This window comes from Athene noctua, chromosome 1 (genome assembly GCF_965140245.1).
Source record: "Athene noctua chromosome 1, bAthNoc1.hap1.1, whole genome shotgun sequence".
In the NCBI taxonomy this organism is placed as follows: domain Eukaryota; kingdom Metazoa; phylum Chordata; class Aves; order Strigiformes; family Strigidae; genus Athene; species Athene noctua.
Window position 1 is genome coordinate 210815293 of NC_134037.1, and position 20502 is coordinate 210835794.

The 20502-nt window shown below is 33.5% G+C and overlaps 1 long non-coding RNA gene across 2 annotated transcripts; it reads left to right on the forward strand.

The window, feature by feature from the left end:
* The first annotated feature begins 449 nt into the window (after positions 1-449).
* Positions 450-19385, forward strand: LOC141972894 (uncharacterized). 2 transcript variants are annotated; one of them, XR_012635446.1, is made up of 3 exons: positions 450-561; positions 722-872; positions 19291-19385. It is a non-coding gene; the product is annotated as an uncharacterized LOC141972894 (long non-coding RNA). The 2 variants fall into 2 exon arrangements; XR_012635447.1 differs by lacking the exon at positions 19291-19385 and adding an exon at positions 4272-4431.
* The last annotated feature ends 1117 nt before the right edge of the window (positions 19386-20502 follow it).

Consider the following 20502-nt stretch of genomic DNA (forward strand, 5'->3'; position numbering starts at 1 on the left):
CCTTCTTCCTGGTAACAAAAAAGTGAGGGATCACCTGCCTCATTTGGAGCCTCCATTTGCTCCTTTTGCTTCAGGTGGTGCTAAGGTGCTACTCCATCAACTAATTTCCCTTTCACACTCACTAATACTTCTTAATCTTTCGACCTCTTGTCTGAGTTCCATCACCAGGCTGAGCAGGTCATCTAGCTGATCACAGTGCACACAGGTGCTGTCACTGCTGCCCTCCGGCAGGACTGACAGGCTCAGGCACTCCCTGCAGTCTGGGACCTGGACTGCTGCATGTTTGTGTGGCAGCTCCGTCTGGGTCACCACGTTCTACTCATGGAGGACAATAAGATGAAACTAGCTCAGATAAGTTCTAAACTTATCTTTTCTTGATTACAAATAGAATATATTGATGAAGTACAGATTATTTATGACTGATTTTATTTTCTGCTGCAACAGGAAAACTAGCTCCATACCTGGAGAGGAAACAGTGGCTGTTCTACATTTTGACTTTAGCAAGACCTTTGACATGTTCAGCCAGATGAACCTTACGGACAAAGTGGAGAATTTGAGAAGGTGGGTAGTAATCAGCTGAACTACTAGGATCAAAGGTTTTGATCGTGGCTAAAAATCCAACTAATTGCCAGTTGCCTGTAGTATTCTTCAGAGATTCATACTGAGGCAGGTACAGTTTAGGATTTTGTACTTTATTCTGGTTTTTGTTTTTTTTTTTTAGTGACCTGGCTGATGTGATATAGTGCACTGTCAGAAAACTGATGGACAATACTGAATTGGGAGGAATCATCAAGAAACTGGAAGATCTATTCAGAGGGTCTTCAAAAGGGTGGAGAAATGTCCTAACAGGAAATTCATGAACTTCCAAAAAGGTACATGAAGAGTTATGTGTATGGAAATAAATATTCTCCTGCAGCAGCACTGGCAGTGGTTCAACTTGTTAGAAATCAGCTTTGCAGAAAAGGACCTTGGGATTCTGGTGGTCAAGAATTCAGCATAAATTGGCAGTGTGCCTTTGCAGCAAAGAGGGTCACAGACATGTTTGTTTGTATTAGCACTAGTGTAGCTTCCAGGTTCAGCTAAATGGTTCTTCCTCTCGCTTTGGCATGTGGGAAACTACATCTGGAATACTGTGTGTACTTATGGGATCCCCACTTTAAGTAGGACATTGATAAGATATTCTTGAATAGTGAGACCAGTGGAGGACCACAGAGAGGGTCATGGCGCTGAAGAATATAACATATGAGGAGAGACTGAGACACCTGGGTTTGTTGAGCCTTAAGACGAGAAAGTTAAATGGGCACTTCATTGCTGTCTTCAATTTCCTAATGGGAGTATATAAAGAAATGGAGCTGGACTCTTCTTCCTGAGAGTGCATAGTGATAAAATGAAAGACAATGGACACAAGTCAGAACATGAGAAATTAAGGGGGTGTGTGTGTGTGTGTGTGTATGTGGAATTTCATGCTAAGGATGATCAAATATTAGAACAAGTTGTCCAGGGAAGTTGTAGAATACCAATCCTCAGAGGCATTCAAGACTTACTCTACAATTTTATGGTCCAAATCCTTTTCATCTTAATCCAAATAAAGAATCTCCATTTAGTCACAGAGAGCACTTAAACCAGACCAATAGACTTTGTTTGCTGAACTCATTCTGGTAACACCAAAATGAATGTTTTTAATGTCTATATTCAGGCCTTCTTTCACTGTAAATATAAAGATTCTTTTAGCCATAAGGTTTTACGGCAAGAAATTTTGCTACATGAGAGTATGAAGATACAGAAATTTACTGAGTTCCAGGATTTTTGTTTGTTAAAATTCCCAACTGGTCTTGGTATAAGTAAATAAAAATTTAGTGCTTTCATAGCAATGACATTTTAATTACTCAAAGAAGAATATTGTGATAATCATATAAACATAAAAAAATACATAATTTGCCCCCTCACTTTTCTGGAAAATGTCTGTGATATTGACAAACTACCAGTTGTTACCAGGTGGCATTCTTTGTTAAGTAGTTATAATCCAATTAACATATCCAAATAATTCTCTTATAGTTTATTAAGGTTCACAATATCTTTATAGTCTTTTTTTCCTTATGTTTGATCTACTTTGGTTTTGTAAGCACATACCATTTTTATTTCAAAACACTTATTAAAAAGGAGCTCAGGTGATAACATTTGCCAGTTTCAGGGGTATCACTGAACATAAATATGTGCACTTCAGTTTGGTACCTCTACAAGGAGTCTTTGGTGGGATCGAGTCCAATTAACCAGACTCTTAATTTTTACCCAAGGTTTCTTTGAAGTAGTTTTCTTAACATGAGAGAGTTAATACCAGTGTAGTAAATGTAACTTATAAAATCTTCCAGAATAAGCTAATGTTAATGCTAATGCTCTTTTATCTTTAAAAACCATGAAAATAAAAATTTAACAAATTTAACTGGGTATGTAAATGTAGCTTCCACTTATCTAATCTCCAGTAGGAATATATTGTATCGTATAATTTTCAGTTATCAAAGGCTGACAAAATTATATTGCTACTGTAAGTCTAAGGCCTTTTTTGAAGTAAAGTGGTTGATAACCTTTTTTACATGGTTTTAAGATCAAATGTTGACAAGTCAGTCACATTTTTAGTTTACACTATATAATATTAGAGCTATACAATGAGCTTATATCAAATGCTACTCTCATTTTTCACTTCTTAGGGAAGTAGAAAACATCAGACACATATCTGTATTTCCACAGTTTGAAGCATAAATGATCATACAGAAATAAATTTCAAATACTTTTCTTTCTTTCCTTCTCCCTCCCTTCAAAAAGAGTTAAACATGTCTGGTAACTGGGAAAAAAAAAAAAAAAAAAAAAAAAAAAGAAAGGCTACCAGGATGCATCAGTTTAATTACAGACAAAAAGCAGAATAAAATACTTGCTAGCTGTAAGTATATTATCTATTTAACAAGATTATAGATGTTACTGATATATATTTTTTTTATTCAATGTAAAAGTAATAAGTTTTGCTTCATTCTTAGAAATACTGCTATAAACACTTTTAGTCTCCTTTTGTTTGCTCTCTTTTATCTGACAATATAACATCAATAACTGAAAACCTCATCCACATAAAATACAGTAGATGTAATTGTAGTAATTGATATCTTTGACAGAGAATGTTTTCTCCACTTTTTTCATAAAGTATTTTGTTCATCTTGGATAACATAACATATAACTTTATGAAGTTTAATGATATCTTTATAGTTATGCTCACGATAGTTATGGCTGCAACTTGAGCAAATTGACATGAATTCAGTCTTAGCTTACACGTGTAGTACAAACTACACTGTGATACATCACTACTGTGAGAACTGGTTTTTTTTGTTTTAATGTTCAACTTCAGATGCCAAAAGCATAAACATACAGCATGATTCTCTCTGCGGTTTCCTTAGAATTCAGCTCTTCTTGCTCTCTACTTCCTTTTGTTTTGAAGTCTTTTATTTTACAAAATTTTAAAAGAGTTTTAACATCTTCTATTAAAAGTTCTGAAGAAATGCATACTACTACTGCTTGAGTTCAGAGCATATTATTTGATCTCAAACAACTCATGGCTTGGGAAAATGAGACAGCTTTCAACAATGACAGCCCACATTCAGTTTTGAAGAAGTGCCAGAGGAGTGAGTATTCACATTATTCTCGGTCATTTCCAGGTTTTTACCTCTGTCTCTGGTTCTTCATCCATCAAAACATAATCTTCATAAAGGTTCTGAAAGAAATATCAGCACAGTGATTTTTTTGTAGGAGTCTTCCTCTTCAGTGTTCTTCTGAAAGTCATGCTGGCCTGTGCCTAAACTCAAAAGAAACCCCCTTCTCTTTTTTGTTCCACACACATCTCTGAAGCTCACTTTAATCTCTTAAGTAGCTAGTAACATACCACAAGCAGCTAATCTCTGTAAGAACCAGAGTCCTACTCTATTTATAAGTTACTGAGACTGGAATGTACTTTCTTGAGAGTCAAGGGATAGCCTTCATAAAAGAATTCTAGGCCACAGCAAAAGAATCTACTTGATAATAAGGAACAAAGATGTATTCTGCCTTCTGTACTCACTCAACATTTCCAGTAAAGCATAGGATCCCACTTCCAAAGTAATTTTCTCCAATTTTTATTGTTTTAATGATATTTCATTATTTTAAAGTTGCAAACATGAAATACAGACATTTAGATTAATATCACTTTTTAACTGTCAAAATATTAAACTTAAGTCTTTATTTTTTTCTTTAAGATGTACTATCATGACTTGTTCAAGACACCAAAAAAGAAGAATTTTACTGTGCATTTTTAATAAGAAAACCCACTTTGGTTGAATGATATAAAGAAGCAAGATTTAATCATCAGTTACAACCTTAGTGTTGCCATGAAGGTTTGATTGATTGAAGTTTCCCCTTATTGTGACAAAAGAATTAAATAAGATTTATGCCCTTAAAACACAAGATGTACAATCACTCCAAGGGACATATATTTTAAAAAAAGATGCATGGTCATCTTAGCTGGTTATACAACTGTGTCTCATCAGTCAAGGCTTATCTGAATGCATAAAAAGACACCAGTCTTAACAACCAATAATTGCAGTTTAATCATTTAGTGTATCATGATTGCTGCTGCTGTCCAGCTGGAGTTCCAATGGCTTCTGTAGCACTCATCTGAAGAAGAATGTGCTGCAAGAAAATTCCCACTATTGTATTATGGCATCTATCCTACACTTCTTTAAAATTCATGTTTGTATTGTGCTCTAAAAGGCTATAGGCACTAAAAGGGAAAGGCCAAAGACATACTATGAGCAAGCACAACACAAGTCAATCAGAGCATCCATAACATGTTAAGCTGCTAGTTTTATGTGTAAATAATAGAATAAATGGCAAATAAATTGGCAAAATAACTGACAAATAAAAGAATAAGAGTGGGAGTAAAAAAAAACAGAGAAAAAAGGGGGAGAAAGGCAGTTCTTCAAAAATGAACCTCATAGTTCTGTCTCAGACTGCAGTGAATTGTGTTCTGAGAAGAAAAAATTAAGATCGAGTTGATACATTTCCTTAATAAGGAAAAAAAACAAAAAACAAAACAACAAGTGAGCACACATAAAATAAGAAGATAATCAGTTGAAGAAGAGTCCCCTGAGTCATCAGAGAATTTGAAGTATAAAGCAGAAATGGTTGAGACACCAATGAAAATGGAAAGCTGTACACTTTTGAGTAACTGAGCAGAGAATTATTTTTTGCCCTGAGGGAATGCCGGCCTTACTTTGCTCTCACTGCCTACTTGACAAGTGGAAAATGAAAAGGAAAAAAATGCAAGGAGCTGGGATGCCAAGTGTATGTTCTGTTGTTGCTTGTGTTATTGGAAATAATGGCTTTTGCCTTCAGTCAAAATATGTGTGCTGCTGCCCCAGCTGTTGCAAGTACTTGTATTTAAATGTTGTCTACTCCCACATAAATATTATATCACATCTTCAACCTCTATGATTCAAACAGCAAGGAGAAATGCAGGATCAATTCCATGGTTTCAAACTGATCCTACCCACTCGATCTGCAAGCCCGATGAAACAAAACTGATAGTCTTACAGCAGGAAAAACATAATATGTTTGTTTACAGTGTTTAACAGTGGGTTTTTTTGTATTATAATACTTCTGGATGAGCAGCCTTTTTCAAGAAGAAATTTTCATGGTGAAAACTGAAATAAAAATTGAACACCTCGGTAGCTTTTATTACATCTGTTCTACTGCTTTTATTTACACAAGGTGGATTCTTTTAATGGAAGTTGTTAACTCAAATGATTTACCAATCAGCAATTGTGATGATTTTTTATGGCATTTTAATGTAGTTCTTAATACTTTCTTATTTTAATCTCTGAATTATACCTTATTTATGAGAAGGTGGTTGTATTTTATTTGTATCAGCATACACATTGAATATATTCAATGAATAATTATATTTATAATTATTTATAATTATAAATATAATTTCATTATAATTATGAAAATTATGAATAACTTTATTATTATGGATATTAAAGGAAATATACTGTTACATGAGGATTCTGCTTATCCCATGAATCCATGGAATTTTGAATGTGGCGAGGTAAACTGTGAAAAGCAGTATACAAAGAATTCATTAACTAGCTATCAATACAAATTTTTATGGAAAAATATGGAAATATCTCAGCCTTTCACCATTTTGTAAGAAAGAAATCTTAGATATCAGTAAACTGAGGAGAGAGCAGAAAAATCTCATACTTCAGGGGTCAAAACAGTATTCAGTCTCAAACTCCAACTCTGTGAGACCTGCATTATCTTACTGATCAGTGAAAAGTTTTCTCTGGAATTTGAGAGACATAATATAATTGAATAATTCTAAGTACACTATAATAGACCAGTTGATATCTTAAATTTAAAAAGGCCAGACAGATGCTGAAGGTTTTGCTTGAAAGGATACTTACAAATTGTTAAATCTGATGAAGAATGATAGTACATTTTTTCTTAATTTTCCAACCACTTTACCAACCTTGCTAGATGTTGTTGACAACCTACTGAAAGAACCCTGAGTAGGGGAGCACAAACAGAAGGATTTCAGGAGGAATGTTAATACTGCAGAAATAAATTTATGTGCTGGATTCATAAATTATGGTTGGACAATTGATGTCAAATGAAATGGAAATATTTACTAGATGACTAGATAATGAATATCCAAAACTCATAATGAATATCCAAGACTCATAAAACAGTCCCTGCCAAAATCAAAGAATGAGCTGTGCAAGTTGTAACCATAAGACAGTACTCCAGAGGGAAATGGTATGGAAGTTTATTTCAATTAAGTCTGAAGCAAGAGAAGGAAGACATCTAATATGGTAGAAATAGACACATTGTTTTATAAAAATGCCCTATGATTTACAGTTTGGTGTTTTTTGTTTTTTGGTTTTTGTTTTTTGTTTTTTTTTTAATATCTAATTTTCTATGTGCTCTGAAGTTAAACTAGAAAAATATTACTATACTGTCATGTGGGATGATGATGTCTATAATTATGAAATTGCCATTCCTAAATTGTCACTTCATAAAAGTTGGAGTATCTAAACAGTCTACAGACACAGATTCAATTAAAAAAAAGAAAAAAAAGCCATTTGAATTACCACTTCAAGTGGTAGCTGAGATTTATGACCTTCTCTTATTTTTCTAAATTTCCAGGGAGTGACAAAAGAGGTAATGAGTTGTGACTATAGTCTGACATTATCCTAAAGATATCAAAATTAAAAAAAAAACAGAGTGCTCACCTCCTGAGTGCTTTTCCACCATTCTTATTACAAATTACTCTTTCTAAAGAGGAAGGTTGAAGAATACAGTTTCATAAACTGTATACCATACTATTCAACACAATGACATGCAATGTAAAAATACCAAATTTGGGGCCATAACTTTACCCCTGCCTAGTTTCTTGTTCTATAATAGATACATCTTTTTTAATCCAGTCATGAAAAGACATAAGAAATACCATGTAGCATTCTGGGCTTATTTCAGAATTCAAGATTGCTAAGGATTCCTCAAACTGTTTCTGATGCCAGCCATTCTGGCCTTATTCAAAGCCATGTTATTATTAATATCAGATTGTAGTGATATTGTGTGAAGTTGGGGTTTTTTATGTAATAGCAATCAGGTTTGTTTCATAAATGTAACAATGTTCACTCGACTTTTCATACAGCATGTATCATATTGGCATATACCTTCTTAAAAATAACTAAAAGCTTCCATATACTCACCAATCTTTTCTCAGTCTCCCCACAGGTTATTTTTTTATGAATTATCCCCTAAGTCACTTCCTACTAAACCTTAAAACAAGCCAATAAACAACTTACACCTGCACACAAAGTAAATACCTAATATTCTTGTCTAGAGGTGAATGCTCACTGGAGTGGTATTGATTATGTGATTCATTCTCATGTTTCTGCATGAGGCATCACTAAGAGCACTGACTCCATGACACATCTAACATAATATGAGTAGTGGAAAAAGACCTGTCACCTTCCTGACACTGCTAAATTAAAGAAGCCTAAAGGATTATCTATTAAGAAAAAATATGATAGCAGCCATCGAGAAAATTTTGTATTCTTCAGAACCAAACTTTTTTTCATCTGACATTGTAGAATCCTGTATTACAAAGCTTGCGCACGACAAGTTTGGATTCAGGATGCGGAAAACATACTGTTGATGTCATTTTCACTGTCCAACAATCTATAGGTTTCTATTCTCTCTTTTCTTTGAAATTTCCTGATCTGAGACTTGACATTCAAAATTTTACATCTTTGTGTTTACTTGACAGTTGAGCTTGTATAATTTAAGATGTTTTTCCAGAAAGAAAGTAGGGTTTGGATTTTTTTTTTTTTTTTTGTCATTTACTAACCTAAAACAACAACATGGGAGTGGGGATTTGAGAAGCAAGCATTTTTTGCCTAGAACAACAGTTCCCTTCTTCACTGTCTTCTGTTCATATTGAGCTTCGCTTCTCCACTAAAAAGAGCTGATTTTCTACAATTTTCATTGGCTGCTAATCTTAACATTCCCCAGCTGGCCTTCCAGTGTTCCCTGGGTACATTAGCCATCATCTCCTGGGCTAACTGCCAGCACAGTCCAACTATTTCTGAACAGAAGAACATTGTATTCTGCAACTATAGACCCACAAACAAGACAATTTCTTACCCTGACTATAACACATTTTTGAGATAGCAATCTACATTTTGACAAAAATATAAATATGCTGGGTTTTTTACATCCCCTGATCATCACTGATCATTACATTCATTTTCTGGGCCCATTCAATCAAATACGATATCCCCAAAGAGAGAAAGAACACTGAAGGTCTCTGGAGATGGAGGCCAGACAAGACAGACTTCAAATTGCTAGAATTTGGGGTAGTTTAGTTTAATTTATATACCCACAATTGTATACAGAGGTTTCAACACTCAAAATATTTACTTTGGAAGCTGAAACTGTTCCAGAGAAACAGAAAATTATTTAGTAAAGTGTTAAAAAAAAAAAAAAATCACAGGAATTTCAAGCATTGTCATTATTTTTCCAATTAACAATTTCCCCTTTTAATTTTTAAAGGGAATTATGCTAAATATTTTTTGTAGTGTATTTTAAATTTAAATGATTGTTATGCGATATAAAAATGAAATGGAACACCTCATTTAGAGTCAAAGTAAAGTCTAGGACCAACTTAACGAAATAAGTTTTACAACATTTGAGGACAGTTAGGTTTGAGTTTGAATTTAAAGAAAAATGATGACACTCTTTTAGGAAAATTTGACATCTAGTAGTATTTAAATGGATACACAGAAAATCACAAACGTACCATTTAGAGGTCAGTGAAGATCAACAATAACCTAAAATGAATACAAAATCATTTCTTCCTTTTCCAAATAGGGCATTAAATTATCATGAAAGATTAATCTGCTATTATCAAGAATGCAGAGATCATTTGCTTGTCACTACCTCCATGATTCTAATACAATTCATGACACCAGGATAATGTGTTTTACTGAAAATTAAACAGGAGCTATTAATTTCAAGTATTCCAGTGGCCAGAATGAAACTTAATAAATGTTTCATTCATTTCAGAGTATAAAGATACATATCACTGAGGAAACAGAAACAGCTGCTATGGCTGAGTGTAACACAACAGTATGAAAAAGCATAACATTTCTGTTGATATGCACAGCTCAAGAATGGTATGTCAGTGTCAGGAAAAGGTAAGTGTGAGACACTGAGATAATTAAAGCCAATAAAATGATGGTTACACCCTACCACAGTTGGTTTATTTGAGATGATAATTCTTACTCTTTAATTAAAAATGTACTAAATGTGTAGAGACAGTCAGTTTCTACAAGAGACAGATTTTCTCCTTCACATACTGAAATTTCTGTGTTACTTTTCTCCACATTTGTGTCAACAGTTTTTGAAATCTTTCCTTAACATGTAACTTACCAGCAGAAGATTGTAGGTTGTGAGGATCTGAGAGTGTTATATTCATCAAATCAATAACAATAATGATATGATAAGGAAGAATTATTTGATGTGATTACTAGATATTTAACCAGCCAACATAAAAGAAACATGGCAGCCAGAAGTATGCTATCTGAAATCACTCTGCTTTGATAAAAGATTGAGACTTTTGCATGTCTAACATTAGATGTACTTGACACCTCCTGAAAAAAAAACAATGGACCTGTTTTGATCTTGTTGCTCTTTCAGGAATTCTAAAAACAGATGCATGCTTTTCTGTAGCATGAGTTTTGGTGATCCATACCTATAGCCATGGTAACTTATTTAATATTTTGGGGTATTTGAAGTTGTTAATGACAAAAATTAGCTATTTGAAATGTTTTGATATAACAAACAGGTAAAAATTAGTAAGATTTATCCTAGAAATACATCCTGGTAATTCAGAATTCACAGTGTATTGCACTTATCTTGATCATACATGTTATTTGACTATTCTTTATATAACTCAAAGTGGGCAATAGCTGTATCTGAAACAAGTTGCATATGCTATGAACATCCCTTGAGTTTATCAGAGAGAAACAAGTTGAGAATTTGTCACCTTATTTTAAAAATCCCAAGAAATGTTAAAGGGTTATTCCTCACCCTGTGTAGCTCAGTGGTTAGATTTAGGAATTTGATTCCCATCTTTTCCTATACTGTAGGGAAACACTTGCAAGAGAGTCCAAGTGTTTAGGTTTCAAAATATTATGGGAAAGTTTTGCCTGAGTGGCATTTGTTGAATCTGGGACTAGAGAATTAGAAATAAGGAAGACTGTTGTAGAAATAAGGAAGACTGTTGTGTTTTGAGCAGCTTTTTTTTTTTTTTAAATAAATAATAATAATAATAATAATAATTAATATTAATTATTATTATAATTATTTAATACTAAATTTATAATTATACCGATTCTATGTTAGTTAGATAATTATTAATACAGTGCATATCTTTAACTGAAGATCTACTATTTTCTGAAGTGAAGCCCTCTAAACTTCACGGTTCAGGTTTCATACTGCTTCAGATACTGAAAATAATTAAAGTCTTTCTGTAGGTGGGATTTTTCAGAAAGATGTTAATGTTAGAATTAAAATTAATTCAAAATCTTATATTTGGAGTTACTGAACTAGTTTATTACTTTAGTAAGGAAAGGAAATAGTGATTACTTTAAACAAAGCACAATATCAACAATATCACCTATTGTGTCATTTTTTAGTGAAGTTTACAGGGTTTGCTTTGCAAAGTTGTATTCAAGTAACATAAAAAAGCCAAACACTGAATACTGAGTGCTTTTTTCTTGATTATAGCTTTTAATACTCTGTCATCAACTGAGAATAAAAGTGTGCTGGCACACTACCAGTCACATCTGTCATACTAATGAAAAAAACTATGGAAACCTTTCCAGTTTTCTTGTTCCAGCTTGGAAAACAAAGGAGAACAATAGATGCTCCAAATAAAATTGTGCTGTTGTATGATTTTTTAAAAGCTTCCATCACATGAATATAATGCTACAAGATGAATTGTTAAGTTGTGACACTGCATTTCAAATTTAGTCTGTACTATGGAAAATGTAATTACACTTTTATTTTTTCCTTTTCCAAGTAAGAATAGCTTTCATGAAAAAGAAAATAGGCAAAAAATTGTCAGTGTTAGAAACTATTGCACTAAGACTCTATTGAAAAACCCTGTAGTTCTAAGGCCTATGGTATTTCATGTTTCTCAAGCAGTGAGGGACTAATAAAGGGAAATCCCCATACACAATTCATTCAAGTCAGTGAGAATGTTCCCATTGGCTTAATTTTTCTTGAGTGAGCACCCTATTAAATAAGGTATTTGTGATTTGTATCTGTGTAAATACTGAACCTAAAAAAAGTTGTCATTATACTTATTGAAATTATAGTAAAACGAGAAGGGATCTGCTGGGTTTCAAATTTAACTTCATATTTTGCATCACCCACATTTGGGAAACCAGTGTTCCATACACTGGTTTATAATTTCAGTGTTGTGTTGTTGCCGAATCACGCATCAGGTAACTGGGTATACAGCCCACAAATGTAAGTCAAAAACTCTGTATATGATGAGCTCAGCATTAAGTAGCCATATAGTAGACCTTTTTTTTAGGAAAGAAGAAAAAATCCTTTATGCACAGTAATTTTAATTAAAAAAAACTATGCTCATTCCTTATTCTGAATTAAACTCTACATAGACTGTATTTGCTGTGTTGCTTTTTTTTTACGGGTATTCTAGTAGTAGATCCCTTATTCTGGCACAAATTACTGCTGAATACACACTTTCCAAACTTTTGATGTGATCAGAACACCAAACGAATTTTGAATATTTTAAATACCATCCTAAAAACATTAAAATTATATAGAAAACATTTAATTATAAGGTAAAGAATTGCAGTGCTAAATAACTCAATGCTATAAACCAAATTATTGTGAACTAGAACTTTGTTTGTTTGCTTTCATTGTTTCAGTGTCTCTAACAAGAATATGCCTCATGAAGTGAAAGGAAAGAGTTAAAATTATATTACCAACATCTTACACATTCTGTTTTTTTCACTTCTTAATATATTCTTGAAAACTATTTCTAGGGAAGAATTCACATAACAGAAGGCTGAGCAGATGGTAATTTCCAACTTTATAGTTCTAGAAAAAGCAAAGGTGCTCATTGTTGCTGACATCTGAAATTGATGCAAGAAGATGCCTACTATGACAGACAAAAAATGTAACAGCTAGTCAGCCCCATGATCAGGCAGCTTGGCACTTGGTGACAGCAGTTTGTCCGGGTGTTGAAATCAGAAGAAAAATTAAACTGAAACCATATGACTGATTAGAAATCTGTTAATTTACATTCCTTATTCTGTTATCTTTTTTTTTTTTTTTTTTTTTTTCTTTCAGGAATGAATAAAATCACCAAAAGTGTGCCTCAGTTTGACAGAGAAAAATGAGAAAAACATTACAACCAAAATTGTGGCATCAGTTGACCCATATTCATAGATCTAAAATTGTAGGAAAAGAGTTGTAAAGAAATATCTTCTTAATATTCCAAGTTAATGGTCTGTCAATTGCTTACCTTCGAACACCACTGAATGTAAAACCGTACCATATTAGTAAGAATGTTTTAAATAATGCCTTAATATAGTATTTAAAAGACAGTACTGCACTCCTCCCTTCTAACGGTGAGGATTGTGTTTTATGTTGGAACAAGGGATCCAACTACCTTAAGCAACTGTAGCTTCACACAATACATGAACATAGCTGAGAATATTATTTCCTCTCCAACATAATCAAGGTTTCACTACTACCATAATGAATACATGACAACCAAATGTCACCTTAACCACTAACTACTTTCCAATATATGCTTAGGAACTGTTATGAAGGTGATAGCTTCTGTCTCTTTCAAAACTTCAATATGAATTGGTTTATCATGGACAAACAGAGAAGTGCAAAGGACTGCAAAGGTGGAAGCAGCTATTCACATTTGCGTAGAATTCTAACCAAAGTGTTCTGGACTCTATCCAACCTAACAGAAATCAACTGATGTATCCTAATTCTAGGAAAGTACCTTAATCAACTGACCATGAGTAAAGACAAGAGAATGCTTGTTTTGTTACTCTTCAAAGAAACAAATCTAGAAAGATCAGAATGGGAATGGATGACAGCTGTTCAGGGATTTTATACAATGAATTAGAGCGCATTGAGAAAGAAGACATAAGATTCTATCTATCTATCTATCTATCTATCTATCTATCTATCTATCTATCTATCTAATCTATCTATCTCTAAGCCCCCCCCCCCCCCCCAGTGCATACCTAATCAAAGGACCTGAACCTGAAAAGATCAGTTCTTTTCTTCTTTTCACTTGGAAAAGTTTAGGTATGTCTGAAAGAGCAAACCTAAATTATGAGTCTGTTCCTCTTCTCAGTTTGCTAGACCTGTTATTCTGAAGGGGAAAGTCAGGTGCTAATCTTGTTTCAAGAAGAAACTTTCAACTATTTTTTTTTTAATTGTAATTGAAACACAGTGATTCTAACGTTATGCTGATTTGTCCATTTCTCATCTTTGTACTAGCTCTGAAACTAACAAGCAAATATTCATTTCTCCATTGGAACAAAGATAGTTGTCCTTTTATTATAGAAAATCTGAGACACATGACTGTTAGACAAATCTCAAAGGTACTGCAGGAAATATAGATTTGAAACAGGAGCATAACCCATATAAGAACAGCACTCAGAGAGAGGCCAAGTCCTCTGTTTTATCATGTTAACAATCCCTTTCATAGGTTTACTGAAGTCCAGTACTTGTCACTTACTGATTTAAAGGTTATTCCAGAAGCTCACTGCAGAAATTTCCAGAAAGTGGTTTTTTTTTGTTTCAATCCTGTATTTATTCATCCAGTTTATATCTTTGTATCTTAAGACTACAAAGCTTTTGTTATGACAAGAGGATGCCTCTTCCTCTGCAAAATGCTTTGTATTATTAAGTAATAGGATAAAGCAGTTCATTATTGCTCTGCTGCTTTATCTTGTCTGAACCATAAGTAAATGTTTATTCATTCTCTTGTGTAAATAGCTTTTATTGTTAAATTCATGTAAAATGTGGATATTTTTAAAGTCTTAGCCTACTAATACAAGAGTATTAGTGGAGACCAAACTCTAAGATGTATTTGGAGTTTAGTTGCTTTCCTAAATGTTATATACTGTACAAATTGTATTGGTATTTACTAATTGAAACTCACAAATTATTATAATTTCAAGTAAGAATTTACCTTGAGTTTTAACTGAAATAATTGCCTAGTTCTTCGGGAGTCCTTAACTAGGACTAGATAAGAACAATAATCACTTTGAAGAAAAAAAAGTTCTCTACAATCTATAATTAATTGTCATAACACTCATGAAGTGATGCTATTGCGATTTTTTTTTTTTTTTTTTTAGTACAGTAAGATATGATGGGCTTTTCTAGAAGAAACCTTTTTTTACTTTTTCTTTACCATTGTGTGCAATGACACTAGACATACAGATAAAATTTTAGCAAAAATGGATAAATCAGCATACCCAGAAGCTATGTGACATGGTTATAGACTGAAGAAATCAGTGGCATATGGGAGTAAAGTTGATGAAAATATTTCTAGCTGTATGCTTCAGTAATCCAACTCAGTGAGTCAAATTCAAAGTATCTGCTAATAGAGTAACTATTATTACTATTATTACTGTTATTACTATTATTACTGTCATTGATTTACATGTACATATTGATGAGAAGGTTAGCTCAGATTTAAGTCTGAGGGTGAGTAAATTGGGCTAAATTTCTTCTTTTTCTATTCTTGCCTTCTGTGAAAAAACAAGCACGTTATTTTGAGGAGTTTTCATGAAAACTTTGAAGTTCTAATGTTGCAAATATAATAGTTCTGAGTACCACAGCTTGAGCTCTGATCATCCAACATAGTCTACCTAGTAAACTATTTTAAAAACTTTTTTTTAAATGATCTTTTGCCATTCTAGATGACATAAGAAAACAAAACAAAACAAAACCCAAAAAAACCCAAACACCACCCCCCACCCCCCCACGTTGATTCTTTGCTTTTTTGGAATTATAGTTAGCTTTTATTAGAAAATAGGTTTCATCAACCTGAATGCTTTACTCGAAAAAAAATTAATAAATATATGCTACCCCATAATCCATTAATCAGATTAGGCCCCTCCATAAAGGACTGATAAATTGGTTCAGTTTACCCTTGATTTATGAGTCAAATTAGGGAAATGAGGGAAGTTCCTTACAAAAAGATATGTGGTCACCACCTTTTCACCCTGAAAAAAAAACAAACATATTCCAGGCGTGGGATTTTCTAAATTAATCCTGAGATGCATCCTTTAATATCCAAAAACAGTACTTGATTTTGTTCATAGCTGGGAGCCATTGCTTTCCTATGTTAGTTTCATCTAGATGCATCTTGTTCAAAGACAGTCTTAATGAGAAAGTAAAAAATGCTGATTTAATCAGAGGGAAGGTGAACAATTAACTAACAGTGGGAAACAAAAGATTACAAGTGAAATAATTATAAATGCAGTCCTAACAAACATATGCTTAGTTGTAGGAATCATTCCTGGTATTTCAGTACGTTTTACTTTCAACTTTGTGGTGTTCTAACTACTAGACACCAGATTCTAGGGTTAAAAAAATAATGTCCTGAATGTCTTCCATCACAGCTCGTGTCCCTCTCTTAGCTTAATGCTAGGTTTATTATACATAAAAATACAGTTTATAGCTCTGTCAGGAGTTTTGCTTCTTTAAAAGTGTTCTCCCATTTCAGCTTTGCAAATAACCTGTCATTAATGTCTGAGCTGCTGTGCTATTAATGTCTCTTATTTTCTACTCTGAGCTCTTTATTTTCCATTTCTTAGATACTTTCAAATTTCATATTGGACATGCACATTTTGTTAAAGCTGATTAGTGTTGGCACAATACCAGCTTTGAAATAGAGGCTATTCCTTAACAGATGAACAACTTGACCACTAACAGCGTTGTCTAAACTGTGTGAGCTGTTTCTCAGCCAGCAGCTTTTGCTGTGATTCCTATATCACATATGGTCCCTGGGACTATCAAGGCATGAATGTCACCAACAAAGTTCCTGAAGAGTGTAGATCTGTGGATAAAAGAGCAAGTGGTGTGTTCCTGAAAAAAAAATGAGTCATATCCTTCAGTTTCATAATAAAGTTGTCTTGTAAATCAGAATAATCCTTTCAATGCCTAGAATGTCTTAGACTAGGTTTTTAAAAAATCTTTATGGCATACTTTGGACAGTATACTTATTCTTAATTATAAACATGCTCTGAACTGCAAGTTATGCAAATACAGTATGTCTGCATTAATGTAAATTTTGGACTACACTAGTATATAGTTGGATTTGTGACCAAAACAGTGTTGATAACACACCACTGTTTTTGCTACTGCTGAACAGTGTTTGCACACCATGGAGGTTTTCTCTTTTTTTTTTTTTTTTTTTTTTTTTTTTTCCCACATGCCCTTCCCCAGTACATAGGTTGGGGATGCAAAAGAAGTTGGGATGGAACACAGCCAAGACAGCTGACCCCGACTGACCAAAGGGATATTCCATACAATATGATGTCATACTTAGCAATAAAAGCTCAGAGAGAGAAGGAGAAAGGGGTATGTTTGTGATTACAGCATTTCTCTTCTCAAGTAACCATTATATGTGCTGAGACACTACTTTTCAGTAAGTAGCTAAACATCTGCCTGCTGATGGGAAGTAGTGAATGAATTAATTTGTTTGCTATGCTTGCACATACAGCTTTGCTTCACTTATTATACTCGCTTTTTCTCAACTGGTAAACTTTCAGATTTTGATCCTCCAATTTTCTCCACCATCCTGATTAGTGGGGATTAGCAAGCAGATGGATGGGAACTTGGGTTCTAGCTGGGGTCAAACCACCACAGAGTTAGAAGAGATTAATCTGAATAGAAAAGTTTGCATGTCTTTAGTACAATTAACAAGTCATAACTGCAATGATTATGTAGATTATTATATTTTTTGTTGTCAAATAACATCACTCAATATTTCAAGATTTTCATATTCCAAGTTTTCTTAAGTAATCAAAGTAAACAACTAAATATAAATCAACTAAAATATAAATCCAAGTAAATTTTATAGGGATTAAAATTATATTTTAAAATAGGTATAAAATCAAAGAGATGAGTCATTTTAGAACAATAAATAACATCTCTTGTATAATTTATTTAGGGACCTATAGAATTTTCTACCAGAAATATATTCCAAAGAAGAGATAAAATATCTGAAGAAATAACATAACTTACCATGACTGTCAGAGACTTCAGAAAACTGAATAACTGAAATAATGCATAATTACAGGTCAAAGCTATATAATATCTAAGAACTCTAATTGGCTCAGACAATTCCATTTAATTTTCAAGTACAGTTTTGTATGTGCGTGATTTTACAAGAATAGCAGTATCCACTATAGTTAGGTTTTTCCTGGATGGTATTTAAAGCACTTTGTCATTCTATAATATCACAGAAAAAGTGGCATCAAAGATTAGATGTCAACTTTCTCTCAATGATTCCACAAAACCTTTTTCACAGTCTTATTCCAGTTCCATTTAAATCAATCATGATTAGATATTGTATCAGCAAATATAAATATATGGTTTTTTATTTTTATTTTCCTATATGCAAATTCAGTCTTTGGTACAAAAACTAATGTTGCTTTCTACTCTTCCCTCATTCTGTTTTGAAGGCTTTTACTTGCATTTTACTCATGTTACCACCCATGCTTTAAAATATTCTGAACTCCTGATTTAAAGAGTTGACTTGCAGCACCCTTCATGTCAGATTATTTTATGACAGTAACTGAAGGTGAGTTACCATGGAATCAGAAATTGAAGATTCATAAATTCAGATGAACAGACAAAGGTCTGGAGTCAGTTCAAATTGCTAATCTATTACAGAAAAATTAGCTGCTACTCCCATACTGCTGAATCCAATGCCATCAGTGCTCAGGACAACCTATGTGTCTAAAGTGGAGTAATGATCAGCCTCTCGAAGGAAACTGCTTTTTGTCTTGAAAATGTCACATCTAGGAATGCTTGGATACCCGAAGTATGGTGCTTGTAAGACTTAAAGGTCAAACTGAAGGTATCTAGCAAATGTAACTGACTTTAAGCAGTTCTTGAATTGCTGTTTGAGGTTCAGATGGATTTTGGTTTCATTAGTAACAATTTCAGCAGGCAAGACTTGACTCATCATTATCGCTTCATCTTCAAATGCAAGATACTAGCACACTAATTTTGCCTGTGAGGCCCTCTGCTAACACTGGTGAGGCCACACCTGAGTCACAAAGATGATTAAGGGAAGGCTGAGAGTGTTGGTACCATTTAACCTAGAGAAGATAAGGCTTAGAGGAGGGGGAATCTCATCAATGTATATACATAGCTGAATAATCTTTACTAATGATCTGGGTGACGACCCTCAGCAAGTTTACAGATGACACTAGACTAGGATGAGTGGCTGAATTTGACTTCTGAAAGTGATTCAGATGAATAAAAAATTTACTAATTTAAAATTATTCAGATGAATAAAAAATTTACGGCATATTCACTTCCACATATCGTAGTGTTATAAATCAGCTCTGTTCCAAGATTATCAAGATCACATAACCATTATGTGTTTGTTTCCAGACTCTCTCACAGGAAGAAACAACAAAGTTCCTCCAGAACAAACCAGAAGAGTGTGGTTTTGGGGAAAGTTTTCAAGAAGAGAAACAGTGCAGGTGAAAGTGAACCAAACCTGGCTTCATCCACTCTACGTTTTCCATACCATCCTCTCAGGATTTACATCCTAAGATACTACACATTTCCTCACCATATAATCTGAGCTATATAACACATACTCTCATCTACATGCCCAAAATCCTCAGTCTAGTGCAGTCTGGGCTGAGAGGGCCATGATTCGCTCAGTGCACTGCACTTGTCGCACTGAAGATGCCAGGAGGGCTTTTGCAAAAACATTCTCTATATTTTATTATGTTCAGTTTTAAAAGTCAAAAAACTTCAGATGGCAGAATAGGAACTGTTCCTTCTTGATATTTCTGCAAGTAGATATTCAATTATTTGTCTAAGCAATTCATGAGAAAAAGAGAGCTGCGAAGCATTAGTTTCACATTCCATAATATTTTTTGAATTAAATATTAAACAGAATTTGCTACAGTGTGATCCATTTTTTAGATTAACAATCTCTATGATGATGACCCACATTAAATGTAATCTAGCTTTGACAGAGATCAGGTATAGATACTGCTGTACCAGAAAATAGATACTGCTGTACCAGAAAAAGTCACACTAATAGAAATGCGGTGTATGTTTGTACGTTAAGCTTTTTTTTTTTTTTTTTTTTTTGTGATCAGGCAGATCTCTCCATATCACTTGAAATAAGTTTGAAAGAGGTCTGAAAGAACTAGCTGGTGAAACAGCTGGTGTTGTTTTCCTTTTAATGAAAATGATCTGTTAAGTCACACAAAAGTTATTTCTATTAGTGCTTGCAATTCCAAAGCTTGCTGTTAAATTGACCGTTTTTCTTCTTTTAAACTTAATCTTCACATTTTCTAGTTTGTGTTAGAGTTAAAGGTAGAAAGGACAGTAATGGAAAAGCAGCTCCTTGATGACTGTGTTTTACAGAGAACGGAACACAAAGTGTTTCTCAGACCAGCCATTTGAAATCAGTTCTGGTCCATTCCATGGATAACTGATGAAATACGAAAAAAATTACAATTATCTCAGTTCTTACTGATTAGGTGGCTGTAATGCTGTAACTATGAACAGGTTTACATTAGTTTACTCAATGTGTTTATGAGTATTGTTATTTTACAAAATTTGTTATTATTAATTTACACC